At 40.5% G+C, this 25,185-nt stretch overlaps 43 non-coding genes across 43 annotated transcripts; all 43 read left to right on the top strand.

Moving 5' to 3' along the window:
- Positions 1-1,079: 1,079 nt before the first annotated feature.
- Positions 1,080-1,151, top strand: trnaq-uug. The gene has a single exon. It is a non-coding gene; the product is annotated as a tRNA-Gln (tRNA).
- Positions 1,152-1,267: 116 nt separating this feature from the next.
- On the top strand, positions 1,268-1,339 carry trnaq-cug. Its single transcript has one exon. It is a non-coding gene; the product is annotated as a tRNA-Gln (tRNA).
- Positions 1,340-2,160: 821 nt separating this feature from the next.
- On the top strand, positions 2,161-2,232 carry trnaq-cug. Its single transcript has one exon. It is a non-coding gene; the product is annotated as a tRNA-Gln (tRNA).
- A 731-nt stretch (positions 2,233-2,963) lies between these two features.
- trnaq-uug lies at positions 2,964-3,035 on the top strand. The gene has a single exon. It is a non-coding gene; the product is annotated as a tRNA-Gln (tRNA).
- A 116-nt stretch (positions 3,036-3,151) lies between these two features.
- On the top strand, positions 3,152-3,223 carry trnaq-uug. Its single transcript has one exon. It is a non-coding gene; the product is annotated as a tRNA-Gln (tRNA).
- Positions 3,224-3,563: 340 nt separating this feature from the next.
- Positions 3,564-3,635, top strand: trnaq-cug. The gene has a single exon. It is a non-coding gene; the product is annotated as a tRNA-Gln (tRNA).
- Positions 3,636-4,269: 634 nt separating this feature from the next.
- On the top strand, positions 4,270-4,341 carry trnaq-uug. The gene has a single exon. It is a non-coding gene; the product is annotated as a tRNA-Gln (tRNA).
- Positions 4,342-4,451: 110 nt separating this feature from the next.
- trnaq-uug lies at positions 4,452-4,523 on the top strand. Its single transcript has one exon. It is a non-coding gene; the product is annotated as a tRNA-Gln (tRNA).
- A 340-nt stretch (positions 4,524-4,863) lies between these two features.
- Positions 4,864-4,935, top strand: trnaq-cug. Its single transcript has one exon. It is a non-coding gene; the product is annotated as a tRNA-Gln (tRNA).
- A 634-nt stretch (positions 4,936-5,569) lies between these two features.
- trnaq-uug lies at positions 5,570-5,641 on the top strand. Its single transcript has one exon. It is a non-coding gene; the product is annotated as a tRNA-Gln (tRNA).
- A 116-nt stretch (positions 5,642-5,757) lies between these two features.
- Positions 5,758-5,829, top strand: trnaq-uug. The gene has a single exon. It is a non-coding gene; the product is annotated as a tRNA-Gln (tRNA).
- Positions 5,830-6,169: 340 nt separating this feature from the next.
- Positions 6,170-6,241, top strand: trnaq-cug. The gene has a single exon. It is a non-coding gene; the product is annotated as a tRNA-Gln (tRNA).
- Positions 6,242-6,875: 634 nt separating this feature from the next.
- On the top strand, positions 6,876-6,947 carry trnaq-uug. Its single transcript has one exon. It is a non-coding gene; the product is annotated as a tRNA-Gln (tRNA).
- A 116-nt stretch (positions 6,948-7,063) lies between these two features.
- Positions 7,064-7,135, top strand: trnaq-cug. Its single transcript has one exon. It is a non-coding gene; the product is annotated as a tRNA-Gln (tRNA).
- Positions 7,136-7,771: 636 nt separating this feature from the next.
- On the top strand, positions 7,772-7,843 carry trnaq-uug. Its single transcript has one exon. It is a non-coding gene; the product is annotated as a tRNA-Gln (tRNA).
- Positions 7,844-7,953: 110 nt separating this feature from the next.
- On the top strand, positions 7,954-8,025 carry trnaq-uug. Its single transcript has one exon. It is a non-coding gene; the product is annotated as a tRNA-Gln (tRNA).
- A 1,046-nt stretch (positions 8,026-9,071) lies between these two features.
- On the top strand, positions 9,072-9,143 carry trnaq-uug. Its single transcript has one exon. It is a non-coding gene; the product is annotated as a tRNA-Gln (tRNA).
- Positions 9,144-9,257: 114 nt separating this feature from the next.
- On the top strand, positions 9,258-9,329 carry trnaq-uug. Its single transcript has one exon. It is a non-coding gene; the product is annotated as a tRNA-Gln (tRNA).
- A 339-nt stretch (positions 9,330-9,668) lies between these two features.
- Positions 9,669-9,740, top strand: trnaq-cug. The gene has a single exon. It is a non-coding gene; the product is annotated as a tRNA-Gln (tRNA).
- Positions 9,741-10,371: 631 nt separating this feature from the next.
- trnaq-uug lies at positions 10,372-10,443 on the top strand. The gene has a single exon. It is a non-coding gene; the product is annotated as a tRNA-Gln (tRNA).
- Positions 10,444-10,559: 116 nt separating this feature from the next.
- Positions 10,560-10,631, top strand: trnaq-cug. The gene has a single exon. It is a non-coding gene; the product is annotated as a tRNA-Gln (tRNA).
- A 116-nt stretch (positions 10,632-10,747) lies between these two features.
- On the top strand, positions 10,748-10,819 carry trnaq-cug. The gene has a single exon. It is a non-coding gene; the product is annotated as a tRNA-Gln (tRNA).
- A 339-nt stretch (positions 10,820-11,158) lies between these two features.
- trnaq-uug lies at positions 11,159-11,230 on the top strand. The gene has a single exon. It is a non-coding gene; the product is annotated as a tRNA-Gln (tRNA).
- Positions 11,231-11,346: 116 nt separating this feature from the next.
- trnaq-cug lies at positions 11,347-11,418 on the top strand. The gene has a single exon. It is a non-coding gene; the product is annotated as a tRNA-Gln (tRNA).
- A 341-nt stretch (positions 11,419-11,759) lies between these two features.
- On the top strand, positions 11,760-11,831 carry trnaq-cug. The gene has a single exon. It is a non-coding gene; the product is annotated as a tRNA-Gln (tRNA).
- Positions 11,832-12,466: 635 nt separating this feature from the next.
- Positions 12,467-12,538, top strand: trnaq-uug. The gene has a single exon. It is a non-coding gene; the product is annotated as a tRNA-Gln (tRNA).
- A 110-nt stretch (positions 12,539-12,648) lies between these two features.
- Positions 12,649-12,720, top strand: trnaq-uug. Its single transcript has one exon. It is a non-coding gene; the product is annotated as a tRNA-Gln (tRNA).
- A 1,045-nt stretch (positions 12,721-13,765) lies between these two features.
- On the top strand, positions 13,766-13,837 carry trnaq-uug. Its single transcript has one exon. It is a non-coding gene; the product is annotated as a tRNA-Gln (tRNA).
- Positions 13,838-13,953: 116 nt separating this feature from the next.
- trnaq-cug lies at positions 13,954-14,025 on the top strand. The gene has a single exon. It is a non-coding gene; the product is annotated as a tRNA-Gln (tRNA).
- Positions 14,026-14,553: 528 nt separating this feature from the next.
- trnaq-uug lies at positions 14,554-14,625 on the top strand. Its single transcript has one exon. It is a non-coding gene; the product is annotated as a tRNA-Gln (tRNA).
- Positions 14,626-16,044: 1,419 nt separating this feature from the next.
- trnaq-cug lies at positions 16,045-16,116 on the top strand. Its single transcript has one exon. It is a non-coding gene; the product is annotated as a tRNA-Gln (tRNA).
- A 340-nt stretch (positions 16,117-16,456) lies between these two features.
- On the top strand, positions 16,457-16,528 carry trnaq-uug. Its single transcript has one exon. It is a non-coding gene; the product is annotated as a tRNA-Gln (tRNA).
- A 527-nt stretch (positions 16,529-17,055) lies between these two features.
- Positions 17,056-17,127, top strand: trnaq-cug. Its single transcript has one exon. It is a non-coding gene; the product is annotated as a tRNA-Gln (tRNA).
- A 635-nt stretch (positions 17,128-17,762) lies between these two features.
- On the top strand, positions 17,763-17,834 carry trnaq-uug. Its single transcript has one exon. It is a non-coding gene; the product is annotated as a tRNA-Gln (tRNA).
- Positions 17,835-17,950: 116 nt separating this feature from the next.
- Positions 17,951-18,022, top strand: trnaq-cug. The gene has a single exon. It is a non-coding gene; the product is annotated as a tRNA-Gln (tRNA).
- Positions 18,023-18,658: 636 nt separating this feature from the next.
- Positions 18,659-18,730, top strand: trnaq-uug. The gene has a single exon. It is a non-coding gene; the product is annotated as a tRNA-Gln (tRNA).
- A 110-nt stretch (positions 18,731-18,840) lies between these two features.
- Positions 18,841-18,912, top strand: trnaq-uug. The gene has a single exon. It is a non-coding gene; the product is annotated as a tRNA-Gln (tRNA).
- Positions 18,913-19,957: 1,045 nt separating this feature from the next.
- trnaq-uug lies at positions 19,958-20,029 on the top strand. The gene has a single exon. It is a non-coding gene; the product is annotated as a tRNA-Gln (tRNA).
- Positions 20,030-20,145: 116 nt separating this feature from the next.
- On the top strand, positions 20,146-20,217 carry trnah-aug. Its single transcript has one exon. It is a non-coding gene; the product is annotated as a tRNA-His (tRNA).
- A 528-nt stretch (positions 20,218-20,745) lies between these two features.
- Positions 20,746-20,817, top strand: trnaq-uug. The gene has a single exon. It is a non-coding gene; the product is annotated as a tRNA-Gln (tRNA).
- Positions 20,818-20,933: 116 nt separating this feature from the next.
- Positions 20,934-21,005, top strand: trnaq-cug. Its single transcript has one exon. It is a non-coding gene; the product is annotated as a tRNA-Gln (tRNA).
- A 1,047-nt stretch (positions 21,006-22,052) lies between these two features.
- trnaq-uug lies at positions 22,053-22,124 on the top strand. The gene has a single exon. It is a non-coding gene; the product is annotated as a tRNA-Gln (tRNA).
- A 116-nt stretch (positions 22,125-22,240) lies between these two features.
- Positions 22,241-22,312, top strand: trnaq-cug. The gene has a single exon. It is a non-coding gene; the product is annotated as a tRNA-Gln (tRNA).
- Positions 22,313-25,185: the final 2,873 nt, after the last annotated feature.

Genomic DNA, 25,185 nt, shown 5'->3' with positions numbered 1-25,185 from the left:
CTGCATTTGCTATTAAAGATAGACTGGTGATATGCAGCACAAAGAGTTTTTAAAAATCTGTACAATTCCCAAAACCAATCATTATCAGGTTCTATGGTGTAATGTTTAGCACTCTGGACATTGAATCCAATGATCCGATTTCAAGTCTCGGTAGAACCTGCTTTTTATTTGTTCTGAACCATTCAAATAGCCTGAAAATAATCTTTGCTCCTGCAGTGTCTCTGGTGTACCAAGAACAGTAAAATCTGAACACCTGACTAATGTCTTCTATACAGGGTTCCATGGTGTAATGGTTAGCACTCAGGACTCTGAATTCTGCGATCTGAGTTCAAATCTCGGTAGAACCTACCACGTGACACAATCCACCTCAGTGACCTTGAATAAAGCAGTATGAAAAAATATTACTTTGTTGGCAGCATTTGCTATTAAAGATAGACTGTTGATATGCAGCACAAAGAGTTTTGAAAAATCTGTACAATTCCCAAAAGCAATCATTATCATGTTCTATGGTGTAATGTTTAGCACTCTGGAAATTGAATCCAATGATCCGAGTTCAATTTTCGGTAGAACCTGCTTTTTATTTGTTCTGAACAATTCAAATAGCCTGAAAATAATATTTGCTCCTGCAGTTTCTATGGTGAACCAAGGACAGTAACATCTGAACACCTGACTAAAGTATTCTATACAGGGTTCTATGGTGTAATCGTTAGCACTCTGAATCCTGCGATCCGAGTTCAAATCTCGGTAGAACCTACCATGTGACACAATCCACCTCAGTGACATCGAATAAAGCAGTATGAAAAATATTACTTTGTTGGCAGCATTTTCTGTTGACATGCAGCACAAATAGTTTAAAAAAATCTGTACAATTCCCAAAAGCAATCATTATCAGGTTCTATGGTGTAATGTTTAGCACTCTGGACATTGAATCCAATGATCCGATTTCAAGTCTCGGTAGAACCTGCTTTTTATTTGTTCTGAACCATTCAAATAGCCTGAAAATAATATTTGCTCCTGCAGTTTCTATGGTGAACCAAGGACAGTAAAATCTGAACACCTGACTAAAGTATTCTATACAGGGTTTTATGGTGTAATGGTTAGCACTCTGGACTTTGAATCCAGTGATCCGAGTTCAAGTCTAGGTAGAACCAGTTTTGGTTTAGTTCTGAACCGTTAAACTAGCCTGACAATAATCAGATCTCGTGAGGATTGCATGTTTAACCAAGAACAGCAAAGTCTGAACACTACACTGAAGTGTTCTATACAGGGTTCTATGGTGTAATGGTTAGCACTCAGGACTCTGAATCCTGCGATCCGAGTTCCAATCTCGGTAGGACCTGTCCTCCTTTTGCAATGACATACTCCTCTCCTGTCAACTTTAATATAGTAATGTGTGAATAAAACAAGTGATTGGGGGGCGTCGATAAGCAGTCATCGGTACGCGCGAACGGCTAGCCTAAAGGAAATGCTTACTGTGATTGTCTACTGCATTTGCTATAGCCTACTTGCTGCCCCTTAAAAGTGACAATATTGGAGATTGTTTCCCCCTCATTGAATCAATCGTGATGAAAATGTGCAGATTTCCAAGTTGTTACATGGCAGGTTAGCCACGTTGTTTAAAGCGATGTGCTAATAACTTGAAGGTCGCAGGTTTCATACCTGTACAGCCCAGGTGGAATTGTCTCTGTTTCTCCGGTGAACCAAGAACAGGCAAATCTATACACTTCACTGACGTGAACAAATTCAGTATCCATGGTGTAATGGTTAGCACTCTGAATCCTGATCTCTGAGTTCAAGTCTTGGTAGGACCTACCAGGTGACAGTCCTCTCCAGTGAACCGGAACCAGCAGTATGAAAAATAATGCTGTGGTGTCAGTATTTGCTAAAAAAGAAGGGCTGGTGTTATGTTTCTTAATATCCCACACAAAAAGTTGTAAAAAATCTGTAAAATTCCCCAAAACAACCAATATCAGGTTCTATGGAGTAATGGTGAGCACTCTTGACTTTGAATCCAGTGATCCGAGTTCAAGTCTAGGTAGAACCAGTTTTGGTTTAGTTCTGAACCGTTAAACTAGCCTGATAAAAATCTGTTCTCCTGAGGATTGCATGTTTAACCAAGGACAGCAAAGTCTGAACACTACACTGAAGTGTTCTATACAGGGTTCTATGGTGTAATGGTTAGCACTCAGGACTCTGAATCCTGCGATCCGAGTTCAAATCTCGGTAGAACCTACCACGTGACACAATCCACCTCAGTGACCTTGAATAAAGCAGTATGAAAAATATTACTTTGTTGGCAGCATTTGCTATTAAAGATAGACTGTTGATATGCAGCACAAAGAGTTTTGAAAAATCTGTACAATTCCCAAAAGCAATCATTATCATGTTCTATGGTGTAATGTTTAGCACTCTGGACATTGAATCCAATGATCCGAGTTCAATTCTCGGTAGAACCTGCTTTTTATTTGTTCTGAACAATTCAAATAGCCTGAAAATAATATTTGCTCCTGCAGTTTCTATGGTGAACCAAGGACAGTAACATCTGAACACCTGACTAAAGTATGCTATACAGGGTTCTATGGTGTAATCGTTAGCACTCTGAATCCTGCGATCCGAGTTCAAATCTCGGTAGAACCTACCATGTGACACAATCCACCTCAGTGACATCGAATAAAGCAGTATGAAAAATATTACTTTGTTGGCAGCATTTTCTGTTGATATGCAGCACAAATAGTTTTAAAAAATCTGTACAATTCCCAAAAGCAATCATTATCAGGTTCTATGGTGTAATGTTTAGCACTCTGGACATTGAATCCAATGATCCGATTTCAAGTCTCGGTAGAACCTGCTTTTTATTTGTTCTGAACCATTCAAATAGCCTGAAAATAATATTTGCTCCTGCAGTTTCTATGGTGAACCAAGGACAGTAAAATCTGAACACCTGACTAAAGTATTCTATACAGGGTTTTATGGTGTAATGGTTAGCACTCTGGACTTTGAATCCAGTGATCCGAGTTCAAGTCTAGGTAAAACCAGTTTTGGTTTAGTTCTGAACCGTTAAACTAGCCTGATAATAATCTGTTCTCCTGAGGATTGCATGTTTAACCAAGGACAGCAAAGTCTGAACACTACACTGAAGTGTTCTATACAGGGTTCTATGGTGCAATGGTTAGCGCTCTGGACTTTGAATCCAGTGATCGGAGTTCAAAACTCGGTAGAACCTACCAAGTGAAACAATCCACCTCAGTTACCTGGAGTAAAGCAGTATGAAAAAAAATACTGTGTTGGCTGCATTTGCAATTAAAGATAGACTGGTGATATGCAGCACAAAGAGTTTTTAAAAATCTGTACAATTCCCAAAACCAATCATTATCAGGTTCTATGGTGTAATGTTTAGCACTCTGGACATTGAATCCAATGATCCGATTTCAAGTCTCGGTAGAACCTGCTTTTTATTTGTTCTGAACCATTCAAATAGCCTGAAAATAATCTTTGCTCCTGCAGTTTCTCTGGTGTACCAAGGACAGTAAAATCTGAACACCTGACTAACGTCTTCTATACAGGGTTCTATGGTTTAATGGTTAGCACTCAGGACTCTGAATTCTGCGATCCGAGTTCAAATCTCGGTAGGACCTATCCTCCTTTTGCAATGACATACTCCTCTCAAAACATCTTTAATATAGTAATGTGTGAATAAAACAAGTGATTGGGGGGCGCTGATAAGCAGTCATCGGTACGCGCGAACGGCTAGCCTAAAGCAAATGCTTACTGTGATTGTCTACTGCATTTGCTATAGCATACTTGCTGCCCCTTAAAAGTGACAATATTGGAGATTGTTTCCCCCTCATTGAATCAATCGTGATGAAAATATGCAGATTTCCAAGTTGTTACATGGCAGGTTAGCCCCGTTGTTTAAAGCGATGTGCTAATAACTTGAAGGTCGCAGGTTTCATACCTGTACAGCCCAGGTGGAATTGTCTCTGTTTCTCCGGTGAACCAAGAACAGGCAAATCTATACACTTCACTGACGTGAACAAATTCAGTATCCATGGTGTAATGGTTAGCACTCTGAATCCTGATCTCTGAGTTCAAATCTTGGTAGGACCTACCAGGGGACAGTCCTCTCCAGTGAACCGGAATAAAGCAGTATGAAAAATAATGCTGTGGTGTCAGTATTTGCTACAAAAGAAGGGCTGGTGTTATGTTTCTTAATATCCCACACAAAAAGTTGTAAAAAATCTGTAAAATTCCCCAAATCAACCAATATCAGGTTCTATGGTGTAATGGTTAGCACTCTGGACTTTGAATCCAGTGATCCGAGTTCAAGTCTCGGTAGAACTGGTTTAGTTCTGAACCGTTAAACTAGCCTGATAATAATCTGTTCTCCTGAGGATTGCATGTTTAACCAAGGACAGCAAAGTCTGAACACTACACTGAAGTGTTCTATACAGGGTTCTATGGTGCAATGGTTAGCACTCTGGACTTTGAATCCAGTGATCGGAGTTCAAATCTCGGTAGAACCTACCACGTGAAACAATCCACCTCAGTTACCTGGAGTAAAGCAGTATGGAAAAAAATACTGTGTTGGCTGCATTTGCTATTAAAGATAGACTGGTGATATGCAGCACAAAGAGTTTTAAAAAATCTGTACAATTCCCAAAAGCAATCATTATCAGGTTCTATGGTGTAATGTTTAGCACTCTGGACATTGAATCCAATGATCCGATTTCAAGTCTCGGTAGAACCTGCTTTTTATTTGTTCTGAACCATTCAAATAGCCTGAAAATAATCTTTGCTCCTGCAGTTTCTCTGGTGTACCAAGGACAGTAAAATCTGAACACCTGACTAATGTCTTCTATACAGGGTTCTATGGTTTAATGGTTAGCACTCAGGACTCTGAATTCTGCGATCCGAGTTCAAATCTCGGTAGGACCTATCCTCCTTTTGCAATGACATACTCCTCTCCTATCAACTTTAATATAGTAATGTGTGAATAAAACAAGTGATTGGGGGGCGCTGATAAGCAGTCATCGGTACGCGCGAACGGCTAGCCTAAAGGAAATGCTTACTGTGATTGTCTACTGCATTTGCTATAGCCTACTTGCTGCCCCTTAAAAGTGACAATATTGGAGATTGTTTCCCCCTCATTGAATCAATCGTGATGAAAATATGCAGATTTCCAAGTTGTTACATGGCAGGTTAGCCCCGTTGTTTAAAGCGATGTGCTAATTACTTGAAGGTCGCAGGTTTCATACCTGTACAGCCCAGGTGGAATTGTCACTGTTTCTCCGGTGAACCAAGAACAGGCAAATCTATACACTTCACTGACGTGAACAAATTCAGTATCCATGGTGTAATGGTTAGCACTCTGAATCCTGATCTCTGAGTTCAAATCTTGGTAGGACCTACCAGGGGACAGTCCTCTCCAGTGAACCGGAATAAAGCAGTATGAAAAATAATGCTGTGGTGTCAGTATTTGCTACAAAAGAAGGGCTGGTGTTATGTTTCTTAATATCCCACACAAAAAGATGTAAAAAATCTGTAAAATTCCCAAAAACAACCATTATCAGGTTCTATGGTGTAATGGTGAGCACTCTGGACTTTGAATCCAGTGATCTGAGTTCAAGTCTCGGTAGAACCAGTTTTGGTTTAGTTCTGAACCGCTAAACTAGCCTGACAATAATCTGTTCTCTTGAGGATTGCATGTTTAACCAAGGACAGCAAAGTCTGAACACTACACTGAAGTGTTCTATACAGGGTTCTATGGTGCAATGGTTAGCACTCTGGACTTTGAATCCAGTGATCGGAGTTCAAATCTCGGTAGAACCTACCACGTGAAACAATCCACCTCAGTTACCTGGAATAAAGCAGTATGAAAAAAAATACTGTGTTGGCTGCATTTGCTATTAAAGATAGACTGGTAATATGCAGCACGAAGAGTTTTTAAAAATCTGTACAATTCCCTAAAGCAATCATTATCAGGTTATATGGTGTAATGTTTAGCACTCTGGACATTGAATCCAATAATCCGAGTTCAAGTCTCAGTAGAACCTGCTTTTTATTTGTTCTGAACCATTCAAATAGCCTGATAATAATCTTTGCTCCTGCAGTTTCTCTGGTGAACCAAGGACAGTAAAATCTGAACACCTGACTAACATAGTCAATACAGGGTTCTATGATGTAATGGTTAGCACTCAGGACTCTGAATCCTGCGATCCGAGTTCAAATCTCGGTAGGACCTATCCTCCTTTTGCAATTACATACTCCTCTCCTGTCAACTTTAATATAGTAATGTGTGAATAAAACAAGTGATTGGGGGGCGTCGATAAGCAGTCATCGGTACGCGCGAACGGCTAGCCTAAAGGAAATGCTTACTGTGATTGTCTACTACATTTGCTAATAGCCTACTTGCTGCCCCTTAAAAGTGACAATATTTGAGATTTTTTCCCCCTCATTGAATCAATCGTGATGAAAATATGCAGATTTCCAAGTTGTTACATGGCAGGTTAGCCCCGTTGTTTAAAGCGATGTGCTAATAACTTGAAGGTCGCAGGTTTCATACCTGTACAGCCCAGGTGGAATTGTCTCTGTTTCTCCGGTCAACCAAGAACAGGCAAATCTATACACTTCACTGACGTGAACAAATTCAGTATCCATGGTGTAATGGTTAGCACTCTGAATCCTGATCTCTGAGTTCAAATCTTGGTAGGACCTACCAGGTGACAGTCCTCTCCAGTGAACCGGAACCAGCAGTATGAAAAATAATGCTGTGGTGTCAGTATTTGCTACAAAAGAAGGGCTGGTGTTATGTTTCTTAATATCCCACACAAAAAGTTGTAAAAAATCTGTAAAATTCCCAAAAACAACAAATATCAGGTTCTATGGTGTAATGGTTAGCACTCTGGACTTTGATTCCGGTGATCTGAGTTCAAGTCTCGGTAGAACCTGTTTTGGTTTTGTTCTGAACCGTTAAACTAGCCTGAAAATAATCTTTTCTCCTGCAGTTTCTATGGTGAACCAAGGACAGTAAAATCTGAACACCTGACTAATGTATTCTATTCAGGGTTCTATGGTGTAATGGTTAGCACTCATGACTCTGAATCCTGCGATCCGAGTTCAAATCTCGGTAGGACCTATTCCCCTTTTGCAATGACATACTCCTCTTCTGTCAACTTTAATATAGTAATGTGTGAATAAAACAAGTGATTGGGGGGCGTCGATAAGCAGTCATTGGTACGCGCGAACGGCTAGCCTAAAGCAAATGCTTACTGTGATTGTCTACTGCATTTGCTATAGCATACTTGCTGCCCCTTAAAAGTGACAATATTGGAGATTGTTTCCCCCTCATTGAATCAATCGTGATGTGAAAATATGCAGATTTCCAAGTTGTTACATGGCAGGTTAGCCCCATTGTTTAAAGCGATGTGCTAATAACTTGAAGGTCGCAGGTTTCATACCTGTACAGCCCAGGTGGAATTGTCACTGTTTCTCCGGTGAACCAAGAACAGGCAAATCTATACACTTCACTGACGTGAACAAATTCAGTATCCATGGTGTAATGGTTAGCACTCTGAATCCTGATCTCTGAGTTCAAATCTTGGTAGGACCTACCAGGGGACAGTCCTCTCCAGTGAACCAAAATAAAGCAGTATGAAAAATAATGCTGTGGTGTCAGTATTTGCTACAAAAGAAGGGCTGGTGTTATGTTTCTTAATATCCCACACAAAAAGTTGTAAAAAATCTGTAAAATTCCCCAAAACAACCAATATCAGGTTCTATGGTGTAATGGTGAGCACTCTGGACTTTGAATCCAGTGATCCGAGTTCAAGTCTCGGTAGAACTGGTTTAGTTCTGAACCATTAAACTAGCCTGATAATAATCTGTTCTCCTGAGGATTGCATGTTTAACCAAGGACAGCAAAGTCTGAACACTACACTGAAGTGTTCTATACAGGGTTCTATGGTGCAATGGTTAGCACTCTGGACTTTGAATCCAGTGATAGGAGTTCAAATCTCGGTAGAACCTACCACGTGAAACAATCCACCTCAGTTACCTGGAGTAAAGCAGTATGGAAAAAAAATACTGTGTTGGCTGCATTTGCTATTAAAGATAGACTGGTGATATGCAGCACGAAGAGTTTTTAAAAATCTGTACAATTCCCTAAAGCAATCATTATCAGGTTCTATGGTGTAATGTTTAGCACTCTGGACATTGAATCCAATGATCCGATTTCAAGTCTCGGTAGAACCTGCTTTTTATTTGTTCTGAACCATTCAAATAGCCTGAAAATAATCTTTGCTCCTGCAGTTTCTCTGGTGTACCAAGGACAGTAAAATCTGAACACCTGACTAACGTCTTCTATACAGGGTTCTATGGTTTAATGGTTAGCACTCAGCACTCTGAATTCTGCGATCCGAGTTCAAATCTCGGTAGGACCTATCCTCCTTTTGCAATGACATACTCCTCTCCTATCAACTTTAATATAGTAATGTGTGAATAAAACAAGTGATTGGGGGGCGCTGACAAGCAGTCATCGGTACGCGCGAACGGCTAGCCTAAAGGAAATGCTTACTGTGATTGTCTACTGCATTTGCTATAGCCTACTTGCTGCCCCTTAAAAGTGACAATATTGGAGATTGTTTCCCCCTCATTGAATCAATCGTGATGAAAATATGCAGATTTCCAAGTTGTTACATGGCAGGTTAGCCCCGTTGTTTAAAGCGATGTGCTAATAACTTGAAGGTCGCAGGTTTCATACCTGTACAGCCCAGGTGGAATTGTCTCTGTTTCTCCGGTGAACCAAGAACAGGCAAATCTATACACTTCACTGACGTGAACAAATTCAGTATCCATGGTGTAATGGTTAGCACTCTGAATCCTGATCTCTGAGTTCAAATCTTGGTAGGACCTACCAGGGGACAGTCCTCTCCAGTGAACCGGAATAAAGCAGTATGAAAAATAATGCTGTGGTGTCAGTATTTGCTACAAAAGAAGGGCTGGTGTTATGTTTCTTAATATCCCACACAAAAAGTTGTAAAAATCTGTAAAATTCCCCAAAACAACCAATATCAGGTTCTATGGTGTAATGGTTAGCACTCTGGACTTTGAATCCAGTGATCCGAGTTCAAGTCTCGGTAGAACCTTTTGGTTTAGTTCTGAACCGTTAAACTAGCCTGACAATAATCTGTTCTCCTGAGGATTGCATGTTTAACCAAGGACAGCAAAGTCTGAACACTACACTGAAGTGTTCTATACAGGGTTCTATGGTGTAATGGTTAGCACTCTGGACTTTGAATCCAGTGATCCGAGTTCAAATCTCGGTAGAACCTACCACGTGAAACAATCCACCTCAGTTACCTGGAATAAAGCAGTATGAAAAAAATACTGTGTTGGCTGCATTTGCTATTAAAGATAGACTGTTAATATGCAGCACGAAGAGTTTTTAAAAATCTGTACAATTCCCTAAAGCAATCATTATCAGGTTCTATGGTGTAATGTTTAGCACTCTGGACATTGAATCCAATGATCCGATTTCAAGTCTCGGTAGAACCTGCTTTTTATTTGTTCTGAACCGTTCAAATAGCCTGAAAATAATCTTTGCTCCTGCAGTTTCTCTGGTGTACCAAGGACAGTAAAATCTGAACACCTGACTAATGTCTTCTATACAGGGTTCTATGGTGTAATGGTTAGCACTCAGCACTCTGAATTCTGCGATCCGAGTTCAAATCTCGGTAGGACCTATCCTCCTTTTGCAATGACATACTCCTCTCCTGTCAACTTTAATATAGTAATGTGTGAATAAAACAAGTGATTGGGGGCGTCGACAAGCAGTCATCGGTACGCGCGAACGGCTAGCCTAAAGGAAATGCTTACTGTGATTGTCTACTGCATTTGCTATAGCCTACTTGCTGCCCCTTAAAAGTGACAATATTGGAGATTGTTTCCCCCTCATTGAATCAATCGTGATGAAAATATGCAGATTTCCAAGTTGTTACATGGCAGGTTAGCCCCGTTGTTTAAAGCGATGTGCTAATAACTTGAAGGTCGCAGGTTTCATACCTGTACAGCCCAGGTGGAATTGTCTCTGTTTCTCCGGTGAACCAAGAACAGGCAAATCTATACACTTCACTGACGTGAACAAATTCAGTATCCATGGTGTAATGGTTAGCACTCTGAATCCTGATCTCTGAGTTCAAATCTCGGTAGGACCTACCAGGTGACAGTCCTCTCCAGTGAACCGGAACCAGCAGTATGAAAAAGAATGCTGTGGCGTCAGTATTTGCTACAAAAGAAGTGCTGGTGTTATGTTTCTCAATAGCCCGCACAAAAGTTGTACAAAATCTGTAAAATTCCCAAAAGCAACCAATATCAGGTTCTATGGTGTAATGGTTAGCACTCTGGACTTTGAATCCAGTGATCTGAGTTCAAGTCTCGGTAGAACCTGTTTTGGTTTTGTTCTGAACCGTTAAACTAGCCTGACAATAATCTGTTCTCCTGAGGATTGCATGTTTAACCAAGGACAGCAAAGTCTGAACACTACACTGAAGTGTTCTATACAGGGTTCTATGGTGTAATGGTTAGCACTCAGGACTCTGAATCCTGCGATCCGAGTTCAAATCTCGGTAGAACCTGTTTTGGTTTTGTTCTGAACCGTTAAACTAGCCTGACAATAATCTGTTCTCCTGAGGATTGCATGTTTAACCAAGGACAGCAAAGTCTGAACACTACACTGAAGTGCTCTGTACAAGGTTCTATGGTGTAATGGTTAGCACTCAGGACTCTGAATCCTGCGATCCGAGTTCAAATCTCGGTTGAACCTACCAAGTGACACAATCCACCTCTGTGACCTGGAATAAAGCAGTATGAAAAAAATGCTGTGTTGCCAGCATTTGCTTTTAAAGATAGACTGTTGATATGCAGCACAAAGAGTTTTTAAAAATCTGTACAATTCCCAAAAGCAATCATTATCAGGTTCTATGGTGTAATGTTTAGCACTCTGGACATTGAATCCAATGATCCGAGTTCAAGTCTCAGTAGAACCTGTTTTGGTTTTGTTCTGAACCGTTAAACCAGCCTGATAATAATCTTTGCTCCTGCAGTTTCTCTGGTGAACCAAGGACAGTAAAATCTGAATACCTGACTAATGTATTCTATACAGGGTTCTATGGTGTAATGGTTAGCACTCTGGACTTTGAATCCAGTGATCCGAGTTCAAGTCTCGGTAGAACCTGTTTTGGTTTTGTTCTGAACTGTTAAACTAGCCTGATAATAATCTGTTCTCTTGAGGATTGCATGTTTAACCAAGGAAAGCAAAGTCTGAACACTACACTGAAGTGTTCTATACAGGGTTCTATGGTGTAATGGTTAGCACTCAGGACTCTGAATCCTGTGATCTGAGTTCTAATCTCGGTAGAACCTACCAGGGCACACAATCCACCTCTGCGACCTGGAATGAAGCAGTATGAAAAAAAAATACTGAGTTGGCAGCATTTGCTCTTAAAGATAGACTGGTGATATGCAGCACAAAGAGTTTTAAAAAATCTGTACAATTCCCTAAAGCAATCATTATCAGGTTATATGGTGTAATGTTTAGCACTCTGGACATTGAATCCAATAATCCGAGTTCAAGTCTCGGTAGAACCTGCTTTTTATTTGTTCTGAACCATTCAAATAGCCTGATAATAATCTTTGCTCCTGCAGTTTCTCTGGTGAACCAAGGACAGTAAAATCTGAACACCTGACTAACATATTCTATACAGGGTTCTATGATGTAATGGTTAGCACTCAGGACTCTGAATCCTGCGATCCGAGTTCAAATCTCGGTAGGACCCATCCTCCTTTTGCAATGACATACTCCTCTCCTGTCAACTTTAATATAGTAATGTGTGAATAAAACAAGTGATTGGGGGCGTCGATAAGCAGTCATCGGTACGCTGCGAACGGCTAGCCTAAAGGAAATGCTTACTGTGATTGTCTACTGCATTTGCTATAGCCTACTTGCTGCCCCCTTAAAAGTGACAATATTGGAGATTGTTTCCCCCTCATTGAATCAATCGTGATGAAAATATGCAGATTTCCAAGTTGTTACATGGCAGGTTAGCCCCGTTGTTTAAAGCGATGTGCTAATAACTTGAAGGTCGCAGGTTTCATACCTGTACAGCCCAGGTGGAATTGTCTCTGTTTCTCCGGTGAACCAAGAACAGGCAAATCTATACACTTCACTGACGTGAACAAATTCAGTATCCATGGTGTAATGGTTAGCACTCTGAATCCTGATCTCTGAGTTCAAATCTTGGTAGGACCTACCAGGGGACAGTCCTCTCCAGTGAACCGGAATAAAGCAGTATGAAAAATAATGCTGTGGTGTCAGTATTTGCTACAAAAGAAGGGCTGGTGTTATGTTTCTTAATATCCCACACAAAAAGTTGTAAGAAATCTGTAAAATTCCCCAAAACAACCAATATCAGGTTCTATGGTGTAATGGTTAGCACTCTGGGCTTTGAATCCAGTGATCCGAGTTCAAGTCTCGGTAGAACTGGTTTAGTTCTGAACCGTTAAACTAGCCTGATAATAATCTGTTCTCCTGAGGATTGCATGTTTAACCAAGGACAGCAAAGTCTGAACACTACACTGAAGTGTTCTATACAGGGTTCTATGGTGCAATGGTTAGCACTCTGGACTTTGAATCCAGTGATCGGAGTTCAAATCTCGGTAGAACCTACCAGGTGACACAATCCACCTCAGTTACCTGGAATAAAGCAGTATGAAAAAAATACTGTGTTGGCTGCATTTGCTATTAAAGATAGACTGGTAATATGCAGCACAAAGAGTTTTTAAAAATCTGTACAATTCCCTAAAGCAATCATTATCAGGTTCTATGGTGTAATGTTTAGCACTCTGGACATTGAATCCAATGATCCGATTTCAAGTCTCGGTAGAACCTGCTTTTTATTTGTTCTGAACCATTCAAATAGCCTGAAAATAATCTTTGCTCCTGCAGTTTCTCTGGTGTACCAAGGACAGTAAAATCTGAACACCTGACTAATGTCTTCTATACAGGGTTCTATGGTTTAATGGTTAGCACTCAGCACTCTGAATTCTGCGATCCGAGTTCAAATCTCGGTAGGACCTATCCTCCTTTTGCAATGACATACTCCTCTCCTATCAACTTTAATATAGTAATGTGTGACTAAAACAAGTGATTGGGGGGCGCTGACAAGCAGTCATCGGTACGCGCGAACGGCTAGCCTAAAGGAAATGCTTACTGTGATTGTCTACTGCATTTGCTATAGCCTACTTGCTGCCCCTTAAAAGTGACAATATTGGAGATTGTTTCCCCCTCATTGAATCAATCGTGATGAAAATATGCAGATTTCCAAGTTGTTACATGGCAGGTTAGCCCCGTTGTTTAAAGCGATGTGCTAATAACTTGAAGGTCGCAGGTTTCATACCTGTACAGCCCAGGTGGAATTGTCACTGTTTCTCCGGTGAACCAAGAACAGGCAAATCTATACACTTCACTGACGTGAACAAATTCAGTATCCATGGTGTAATGGTTAGCACTCTGAATCCTGATCTCTGAGTTCAAATCTTGGTAGGACCTACCAGGGGACAGTCCTCTCCAGTGAACCGGAATCCAGCAGTATGAAAAATAATGCTGTGGTGTCAGTATTTGCTACAAAAGAAGGGCTGGTGTTATGTTTCTTAATATCCCACACAAAAAGTTGTAAAAAATCTGTAAAATTCCCAAAAACAACCAATATCAGGTTCTATGGTGTAATGGTTAGCACTCTGGACTTTGAATCCAGTGATCAGAGTTCAAGTCTCGGTAGAACCTGTTTTGGTTTTGTTCTGAACCGTTAAACTAGCCTGACAATAATGTGTTCTCCTGAGGATTGCATGTTTAACCAAGGACAGCAAAGTCTGAACACCACACTGCAGTGTTCTATACAGGGTTCTATGGTGTAATGGTTAGCACTCAGGACTCTGAATCCTGCGATCCGAGTTAAAATCTCGGTAGAACCTGTTTTGGTTTTGTTCTGAACCGTTAAACTAGCCTGACAATAATCTGTTCTCCTGAGGATTGCATGTTTAACCAAGCACAGCAAAGTCTGAACACTACACTGAAGTGCTCTATACAGGGTTATATGGTGTAATGGTTAGCACTCAGGACTCTGAATCCTGGGATCTGAGTTCAAATCTTGGTGGAACCTACCACGTGACACAATCCACCTCTGTGACCTGGAATAAAGCAGTATGAAAAAAAATACTGTGTTGGCAGCATTTGCTTTTAAAGATAGACTGTTGATATGCAGCACAAAGAGTTTTAAAAAATCTGTACAATTCCCAAAAGCAATCATTATCAGGTTCTATGTTGTAATGTTTAGCACTCTGGACATTGAATCCAATGATCCGAGTTCAAGTCTTGGTAGAACCTGCTTTTAATTTGTTCTGAACCATTCAAATAGCCTGAAAATAATCTTTGCTCCTGCAGTTTCTCTGGTGAACCAAGGACAGTAAAATCTGAATACCTGACTAATGTATTCTATACAGGGTTCTATGGTGTAATGGTTAGCACTCTGGACTTTGAATCCAGTGATCCGAGTTCAAGTCTCGGTAGAACCTGTTTTGGTTTTGTTCTGAACCGTTAAACTAGCCTGATAAAAATCTGTTCTCCTGAGGATTGCATGTTTAACCAAGGACAGCAAAGTCTGAACACTACACTGAAGTGTTCTATACAGGGTTCTATGGTGTAATGGTTAGCACTCTGAATCCTGTGATCTGAGTTCTAATCTCGGTAGAACCTACCAGGGCACACAATCCACCTCTGCGACCTGGAATGAAGCAGTATGAAAAAAAAAATACTGAGTTGGCAGCATTTGCTCTTAAAGATAGACTGGTGATATGCAGCACAAAGAGTTTTAAAAAATCTGTACAATTCCCTAAAGCAATCATTATCAGGTTATATGGTGTAATGTTTAGCACTCTGGACATTGAATCCAATAATCCGAGTTCAAGTCTCGGTAGAACCTGCTTTTTATTTGTTCTGAACCATTCAAATAGCCTGATAATAATCTTTGCTCCTGCAGTTTCTCTGGTGAACCAAGGACAGTAAAATCTGAACACCTGACTAACATAGTCAATACAGGGTTCTATGATGTAATGGTTAGCACTCAGGACTCTGAATCTTGCGATCCGAGTTCAAATCTCGGTAGGACCCATCCTCCTTTTGCAATGACATACTCCTCTCCTGTCAACTTTAATATAGTAATGTGTGAATAAAACAAGTGATTGGGGGGCGTCGATAAGCAGTCATCGGTACGCGCGAACGGCTAGCCTAAAGGAAATGCTTACTGTGATTGTCTACTGCATTTGCTAATAGCCTACTTGCTGCCCCTTAAAAGTGACAATATTTGAGATTGTTTCCCCCTCATTGAATCAATCGTGATGAAAATATGCAGATTTCCAAGTTGTTACATGGCAGGTTAGCCCCGTTGTTTAAAGCGATGTGCTAATAACTTGAAGGTCGCAGGTTTCATACCTGTACAGCCCAGGTGGAATTGTCTCTGTTTCTCCGGTGATCCAAGAACAGGCAATTCTATACACTTCACTGACGTGAACAAATTCAGTTTCTATGGTGTAATGGTTAGCATTCTGAATTTTGATCTCTTGAGTTCAAATATTGATAAACCTACCAGGGGACAGTCCTCTCCAGTGAACCGGAATCCAGCAGTATGAAAAATAATGCTGTGGTGTCAGTATTTGCTACAAAAGAAGGGCTGGTGTTATGTTTCTTAATATCCCACACAAAAAGTTGTAGAAAAATCTGTAAAATTCCCAAAAACAACCAATATCAATTTCTATGGAGTAATGGTTAGCACTCTGGACTTTGAATCCAGTGATCCGAGTTCAAGTCTCGGTAGAACCAGTTTTGGTTTAGTTTTGAACCGTTAAACTAGCCTGATAATAATCTGTTCTCCTGAGAATTGCATGTTTAACCAAGGACAGCAAAGTCTGAACACTACACTGAAGTGTTCTATACAGGGTTCTATGGTGTAATGGTTAGCACTCAGGACTCTGAATCCTGCGATCCGAGTTCAAATCTCGGTAGAACCTACCACGTGACACAATCCACCTCTGTGACCTGGAGTAAAGCAGTATGAAAAAAATTACTGTGTTGGCAGCATTTGCTATTAAAGATAGACTGTTGATATGCAGCACAAAGAGTTTTAAAAAATCTGTACAATTCCCAAAAGCAATCATTATCAGGTTCTATGTTGTAATGTTTAGCACTCTGGACATTGAATCCAATGATCCGAGTTCAAGTCTTGGTAGAACCTGCTTTTAATTTGTTCTGAACCATTCAAAAAGCCTGAAAATAATCTTTGCTCCTGCAGTTTCTCTGGTGAACCAAGGACAGTAAAATCTGAATACCTGACTAATGTATTCTATACAGGGTTCTATGGTGTAATGGTTAGCACTCTGGACTTTGAATCCAGTGATCTGAGTTCAAGTCTTGGTAGAACCTGTTTTGGTTTTGTTCTGAACCGTTAAACTAGCCTGATAATAATCTGTTCTCTTGAGGATTGCATGTTTAACCAAGGACAGCAAAGTCTGAACACTACACTGAAGTGTTCTATACAGGGTTCTATGGTGTAATGGTTAGCACTCAGGACTGAATCCTGTGATCTGAGTTCTAATCTCGGTAGAACCTACCAGGGGACACAATCCATCTCTGCGACCTGGAATGAAGCAGTATGAAAAAAAAATACTGAGTTGGCAGCATTTGCTCTTAAAGATAGACTGGTGATATGCAGCACAAAGAGTTTTAAAAAATCTGTACAATTCCCTAAAGCAATCATTATCAGGTTATATGGTGTAATGTTTAGCACTCTGGACATTGAATCCAATAATCCGAGTTCAAGTCTCAGTAGAACCTGCTTTTTATTTGTTCTGAACCATTCAAATAGCCTGATAATAATCTTTGCTCCTGCAGTTTCTCTGGTGAACCAAGGACAGTAAAATCTGAACACCTGACTAACATAGTCAATACAGGGTTCTATGATGTAATGGTTAGCACTCAGGACTCTGAATCCTGCGATCCGAGTTCAAATCTCGGTAGGACCTATCCTCCTTTTGCAATTACATACTCCTCTCCTGTCAACTTTAATATAGTAATGTGTGAATAAAATAAGTGATTGGGGGGCGTCGATAAGCAGTCATCGGTACGCGCGAACGGCTAGCCTAAAGTAAATGCTTACTGTGATTGTCTACTACATTTGCTAATAGCCTACTTGCTGCCCCTTAAAAGTGACAATATTTGAGATTTTTTCCCCCCTCATTGAATCAATCGTGATGAAAATATGCAGATTTCCAAGTTGTTACATGGCAGGTTAGCCCCGTTGTTTAAAGCGATGTGCTAATAACTTGAAGGTCGCAGGTTTCATACCTGTACAGCCCAGGTGGAATTGTCTCTGTTTCTCCGGTCAACCAAGAACAGGCAAATCTATACACTTCACTGACGTGAACAAATTCAGTATCCATGGTGTAATGGTTAGCACTCTGAATCCTGATCTCTGAGTTCAAATCTTGGTAGGACCTACCAGGTGACAGTCCTCTCCAGTGAACCGGAACCAGCAATATGAAAAATAATGCTGTGGTGTCAGTATTTGATACAAAAGAAGGGCTGGTGTTATGTTTCTTAATATCCCACACAAAAAGTTGTAAAAAATCTGTAAAATTCCCAAAAACAACAAATATCAGGTTCTATGGTGTAATGGTTAGCACTCTGGACTTTGATTCCAGTGATCTGAGTTCAAGTCTCGGTAGAACCTGTTTTGGTTTTGTTCTGAACCGTTAAACTAGCCTGAAAATAATCTTTGCTCCTGCAGTTTCTATGGTGAACCAAGGACAGTAAAATCTGAACACCTGACTAATGTATTCTATTCAGGGTTCTATGGTGTAATGGTTAGCACTCATGACTCTGAATCCTGCGATCCGAGTTCAAATCTCGGTAGGACCTATTCCCCTTTTGCAATGACATACTCCTCTTCTGTCAACTTTAATATAGTAATGTGTGAATAAAATAAGTGATTGGGGGGCGTCGATAAGCAGTCATCGGTGCACGCTGAACGGCTAGCCTAAAGGAAATGCTTACTGTGATTGTCTACTACATTTGCTAATAGCCTACTTGCTGCCCCTTAAAAGTGACAATATTTGAGATTTTTTCCCCCTCATTGAATCAATCGTGATGAAAATATGCAGATTTCCAAGTTGTTACATGGCAGGTTAGCCCCGTTGTTTAAAGCGATGTGCTAATAACTTGAAGGTCGCAGGTTTCATACCTGTACAGCCCAGGTGGAATTGTCTCTGTTTCTCCGGTCAACCAAGAACAGGCAAATCTATACACTTCACTGACGTGAACAAATTCAGTATCCATGGTGTAATGGTTAGCACTCTGAATCCTGATCTCTGAGTTCAAATCTTGGTAGGACCTACCAGGGGACAGTCCTCTCCAGTGAACCAAAATAAAGCAGTATGAAAAATAATGCTGTGGTGTCAGTATTTGCTACAAAAGAAGGGCTGGTGTTATGTTTCTTAATATCCCACACAAAAAGTTGTAAAAAATCTGTAAAATTCCCCAAAACAACCAATATCAGGTTCTATGGTGTAATGGTGAGCACTCTGGACTTTGAATCCAGTGATCCGAGTTCAAGTCTCGGTAGAACTGGTTTAGTTCTGAACCGTTAAACTAGCCTGATAATAATCTGTTCTCCTGAGGATTGCATGTTTAACCAAGGACAGCAAAGTCTGAACACTACACTGAAGTGTTCTATACAGGGTTCTATGGTGCAATGGTTAGCACTCTGGACTTTGAATCCAGTGATAGGAGTTCAAATCTCGGTAGAACCTACCACGTGAAACAATCCACCTCAGTTACCTGGAATAAGGCAGTATGAAAAAAAATACTGTGTTTGCTGCATTTGCTATTAAAGATAGACTGGTAATATGCAGCACGAAGAGTTTTTAAAAATCTGTACAATTCCCTAAAGCAATCATTATCAGGTTCTATGGTGTAATGTTTAGCACTCTGGACATTGAATCCAATGATCCGATTTCAAGTCTCGGTAGAACCTGCTTTTTATTTGTTCTGAACCATTCAAATAGCCTGAAAATAATCTTTGCTCCTGCAGTTTCTCTGGGTACCAAGGACAGTAAAATCTGAACAGCTGACTAATGTCTTCTATACAGGGTTCTATGGTTTAATGGTTAGCACTCAGCACTCTGAATTCTGCGATCCGAGTTCAAATCTCGGTAGGACCTATCCTCCTTTTGCAATGACATACTCCTCTCCTATCAACTTTAATATAGTAATGTGTGAATAAAACAAGTGATTGGGGGGCGCTGACAAGCAGTCATCGGTACGCGCGAACGGCTAGCCTAAAGGAAATGCTTACTGTGATTGTCTACTGCATTTGCTATAGCCTACTTGCTGCCCCTTAAAAGTGACAATATTGGAGATTGTTTCCCCCTCATTGAATCAATCGTGATGAAAATATGCAGATTTCCAAGTTGTTACATGGCAGGTTAGCCCCGTTGTTTAAAGCGATGTGCTAATAACTTGAAGGTCGCAGGTTTCATACCTGTACAGCCCAGGTGGAATTGTCACTGTTTCTCCGGTGAACCAAGAACAGGCAAATCTATACACTTCACTGACGTGAACAAATTCAGTATCCATGGTGTAATGGTTAGCACTCTGAATCCTGATCTCTGAGTTCAAATCTTGGTAGGACCTACCAAGGGACAGTCCTCTCCAGTGAATCGGAATCCAACAGTATGAAAAATAATGCTGTGGTGTCAGTATTTGCTACAAAAGAAGGGCTGGTGTTATGTTTCTTAATATCCCACACAAAAAGTTGTAAAAAATCTGTAAAATTCCCAAAAACAACCAATATCAGGTTCTATGGTGTAATGGTTAGCACTCTGGACTTTGAATCCAGTGATCCGAGTTCAAGTCTCGGTAGAACCTGTTTTGGTTTTGTTCTGAACCGTTAAACTAGCCTGACAATAATGTGTTCTCCTGAGGATTGCATGTTTAACCAAGGACAGCAAAGTCTGAACACCACACTGCAGTGTTCTATACAGGGTTCTATGGTGTAATGGTTAGCACTCAGGACTATGAATCCTGCGATCCGAGTTAAAATCTCGGTAGAACCTGTTTTGGTTTTGTTCTGAACCGTTAAACTAGCCTGACAATAATCTGTTCTCCTGAGGATTGCATGTTTAACCAAGCACAGCAAAGTCTGAACACTACACTGAAGTGTTCTATACAGGGTTATATGGTGTAATGGTTAGCACTCAGGACTCTGAATCCTGGGATCTGAGTTCAAATCTTGGTGGAACCTACCACGTGACACAATCCACCTCTGTGACCTGGAATAAAGCAGTATGAAAAAAAATACTGTGTTGGCAGCATTTGCTTTTAAAGATAGACTGTTGATATGCAGCACAAAGAGTTTTAAAAAATCTGTACAATTCCCAAAAGCAATCATTATCAGGTTCTATGTTGTAATGTTTAGCACTCTGGACATTGAATCCAATGATCCGAGTTCAAGTCTTGGTAGAACCTGCTTTTAATTTGTTCTGAACCATTCAAATAGCCTGAAAATAATCTTTGCTCCTGCAGTTTCTCTGGTGAACCAAGGACAGTAAAATCTGAATACCTGACTAATGTATTCTATACAGGGTTCTATGGTGTAATGGTTAGCACTCTGGACTTTGAATCCAGTGATCCGAGTTCAAGTCTCGGTAGAACCTGTTTTGGTTTTGTTCTGAACCGTTAAACTAGCCTGATAATAATCTGTTCTCCTGAGAATTGCATGTTTAACCAAGGACAGCAAAGTCTGAACACTACACTGAAGTGTTCTATACAGGGTTCTATGGTGTAATGGTTAGCACTCAGGACTCTGAATCCTGTGATCTGAGTTCAAATCTCGGTAGAACCTACCAGGTGACACAATCCACCTCTGTGACCTGGAATAAAGCAGTATGAAAAAAATGTACTGAGTTGTCAGCATTTGCTCTTAAAGATAGACTGGTGATATGCAGCACAAAGAGTTTTTAAAAATCTGTACAATTCCCTAAAGCAATCATTATCAGGTTCTATGGTGTAATGTTTAGCACTCTGGACATTGAATCCAATAATCCGAGTTCAAGTCTCGGTAGAACCTCCTTTTTATTTGTTCTGAACCATTCAAATAGCCTGATAATAATCTTTGCTCCTGCAGTTTCTCTGGTGAACCAAGGACAGTAAAATCTGAACACCTGACTAACATAGTCAATACAGGGTTCTATGATGTAATGGTTAGCACTCAGGACTCTGAATCTTGCGATCCGAGTTCAAATCTCGGTAGGACCCATCCTCCTTTTGCAATTACATACTCCTCTCCTGTCAACTTTAATATAGTAATGTGTGAATAAAACAAGTGATTGGGGGGCGTCGATAAGCAGTCATCGGTACGCGCGAACGGCTAGCCTAAAGGAAATGCTTACTGTGATTGTCTACTGCAGTTGCTATAGCCTACTTGCTGTCCCTTAAAAGTGACAATATTTGAGATTGTTTCCCCCTCATTGAATCAATTGTGATGAAAATATGCAGATTTCCAAGTTGTTACATGGCAGGTTAGCCCCGTTGTTTAAAGCGATGTGCTAATAACTTGAAGGTCGCAGGTTTCATACCTGTACAGCCCAGGTGGAATTGTCTCTGTTTCTCCGGTGAACCAAGAACAGGCAATTCTATACACTTCACTGACGTGAACAAATTCAGTTTCTATGGTGTAATGGTTAGCACTCTGAATCCTGATCTCTGAGTTCAAATATTGATAAACCTACCAGGGGACAGTCCTCTCCAGTGAACCGGAATCCAGCAGTATGAAAAATAATGCTGTGGTGTCAGTATTTGCTACAAAAGAAGGGCTGGTGTTATGTTTCTTAATATCCCACACAAAAAGTTGTAGAAAAATCTGTAAAATTCCCAAAAACAACCAATATCAATTTCTATGGTGTAATGGTTAGCACTCTGGACTTTGAATCCAGTGATCCGAGTTCAAGTCTCGGTAGAACCAGTTTTGGTTTAGTTTTTAACCGTTAAACTAGCCTGATAATAATCTGTTCTCCTGAGAATTGCATGTTTAACCAAGGACAGCAAAGTCTGAACACTACACTGAAGTGTTCTATATAGGGTTCTATGGTGTAATTGTTAGCACTCAGGACTCTGAATTCTGCGATCCGAGTTCAAGTCTCGGTAGAACCTACCATGTGACACAATCCACCTCTGTGACCTGGAGTAAAGCAGTATGAAAAAAAATACTGTGTTGGCAGCATTTGCTCTTAAAGATAGACTGTTGATATGCAGCACAAAGAGTTTTTAAAAATCTGTACAATTCCCAAAAGCAATCATTATCAGGTTCTATGGTGTAATGTTTAGTACTCTGGACATTGAATTCAATGATCCGAGTTCAAGTCTCGGTAGAACCTGCTTTTTATTTGTTCTGAACCATTCAAATAGTCTGAAAATAATCTTTGCTCCTGCAGTTTCTCTGGTGAACCAAGGACAGTCAAATCTGAACACCTGACTAATCTATTTTATACAGGGTTCTATGGTGTAATGGTTAGCACTCAGGACTGAATCCTGCGATCCAAGTTCAAATCTCGGTAGGACCTATACTCATTTTGCAATGACATACTCCTCTTCTGTCAACTTTAATATAGTAATGTGTGAATAAAACAAGTGATTGGGGGGCGTCGATAAGCAGTCATCGGTACGCGCGAACGGCTAGCCTAAAGGAAATGCTTACTGTGATTGTCTACTGCATTTGCTATAGCCTACTTGCTGCCACTTAAAAGTGACAATATTTGAGATTGTTTCCCCCTCATTGAATCAATCGTGAAGGAAATATGCAGATTTAGGTTTTAGGTTAGCCCCGTTGGTTAAAGCGATGTGCTAATAACTTGAAGGTCGCAGGTTTCATACCTGTACAGCCCAGGTGGAATTGTCTCTGTATCTCCGGTGAACCAAGAACAGGCAAATCTATACACTTTACTGACGTGAACAAATTCAGTTTCTATGGTGTAATGGTTAGCATTCTGAATTTTGAACTCTGAGTTCAAATCTCGGTAGGACCTACCAGGTGACAGTCCTCTCCAGTGAACCGGAACCAGCAGTATGAAAAAGAATGCTGTGGTGTCAGTATTTGCTACAAAAGAAGTGCTGGTGTTATGTTTCTTAATAGCCCGCACAAAAAGTTGTAAAAAATCTTTAAAATTCCCAAAAGCAACCAATATAAGGTTGTATGGTGTAATGTTTAGCACTCTGGACATTGAATCCAATGATCCGAGTTCAAGTCACGGTAGAACCTGCTTTGATTTTGTTCTGAACCGTTAAAATAGCCTGATAATAATATGTTCTCCTGAGGATTCATTGGTTAAGCAAGGACAGTAAAATCTGAAGACTTCACTTAATTGTACTATACTGGATTCTATGGTGTAATGGTTAGCACTCAGGACTCTGAGTTCAAATCTCAGTATATTCTAACTGGTGACACAGTCCTCCGCTGTGACCTAGAATAAAGCGGCATGAGAATGATTACTGTGTTGTCAGCATTTGCTACAAAACATGGCCTGGTAATACGCAGCTAAAAAATCTGTACAAATTCTCCAATAAATCGTTATTGGGTGCTATGGTTTAATGGTTAGCACTCTGGACTCTGAATCCTGAGTTCAGATCTTGGTATGGCCTATGTGGTGACATAGTCCTGTCCTGTGAACCAGAAAATGAATACTGTGCCATCAGTATTTGCTACAAAAAATGACTGGGGTTCTACATTTGGTAATATGCTGCACAAGAAGTTTGAGAAAATCTGTACCATTCTCAAAAGCAATCAGTATGGTGTAATGGTTAGCACTCTGGACTTTGAATCCAGTGTTCTAAGTTCAAATCTCAGTAGGACCTTCTCTGCTTTTGCAGAGACATACTCCTGTTTAATATAGTAGCATGTGAGAAAAAAAGCGGGGTGGGGGAGTCTATAAGCAGTCTTTTGGTATGCGCGAACGTCTAGCCTAAAGGAAATGCTTACTGTGATTGTCTACTACATTTGCTAATAGCCTAATTGCTGCCCCTTAAAAGTGACAATATTTGAGATTGTTTCCCCCTCATTGAATCAATCGTGAAGGAAATATGCAGATTTCCAAGTTGTTACATGGCAGGTTAGCCCCGTTGGTTAAAGCGATGTGCTAATATCTTGAAGGTCGCAGGTTTCATACCTGTACTGGCCAGGAGATATTTTCTCTGTTTCTCCGGTGAAACAAGGACAGTACAATTTGTACACTTCACTGATGTGATCACAATTGGGTTCTATGGTGTAACGGCGATCACTTAAGATTCTGAGTCTTACAATCTGAGTTCAAATCTTGGTGGGACCTACCTGGTGACGGTGCTTTCCTCTAAACTGTAGCTTAATGGTTAAGAGCGTTGTGCCAGTAACCAAAAGGTTGCTGGTTCTAATCCCCGAGCAGACTAGGTGAATAATCTGTCGATGTGCCCTTGAGCAAGGCACTTAACCCTAATTGCTAATGTAAGTCGCTCTGGATAAGAGCGTCTGCTAAATGATGTAAATGTAAAAAAAGAACATATGGTGTTGGCAGTCATTGGTCCGCGTGAATGACTGGCCCACTACATTCGGGTAAATCACCTAACCTGCCACGTTAATTATCCTAACCTGCTTATACTGTAAGTGTGATGCATGTGACATTTTGGCAAGTTTGAGAAAAAACGCTTGATATCTGAGTTGCTGAAATTGTTGAAATTCGAGATGGTATGTGCATACTCATCAGCATAGAATCTCACTCTCCATTGAACACAGGCGGTTGACGTCAACATCCCTCATCGAATACTCAAAAAAGTATTCAAATAATGAGATGCATCCACCAATCCAAAGAAAGGATAGGCAGGAGCAAGACTGCCCGCCGTTCCACCCTGTGGACAACGAATGCCATTGTTAGGGTGTAGACACAAGCATCTCATCATTATATCCAGCATCTCTGGCTCAGTTGCCCTACCATTCATAACGTCCTCACTAGTCTAGACTTCCCTCACCACTGTGCTCCCTCTTCTGACTTCTCTGAGTA

This window comes from Coregonus clupeaformis, unplaced genomic scaffold (genome assembly GCF_020615455.1).
Source record: "Coregonus clupeaformis isolate EN_2021a unplaced genomic scaffold, ASM2061545v1 scaf1339, whole genome shotgun sequence".
NCBI lineage: Eukaryota > Metazoa > Chordata > Actinopteri > Salmoniformes > Salmonidae > Coregonus > Coregonus clupeaformis.
The sequence above is the reverse complement of the archived record's forward strand: the minus strand, read 5'-3'. Positions and strand labels throughout refer to the sequence as shown.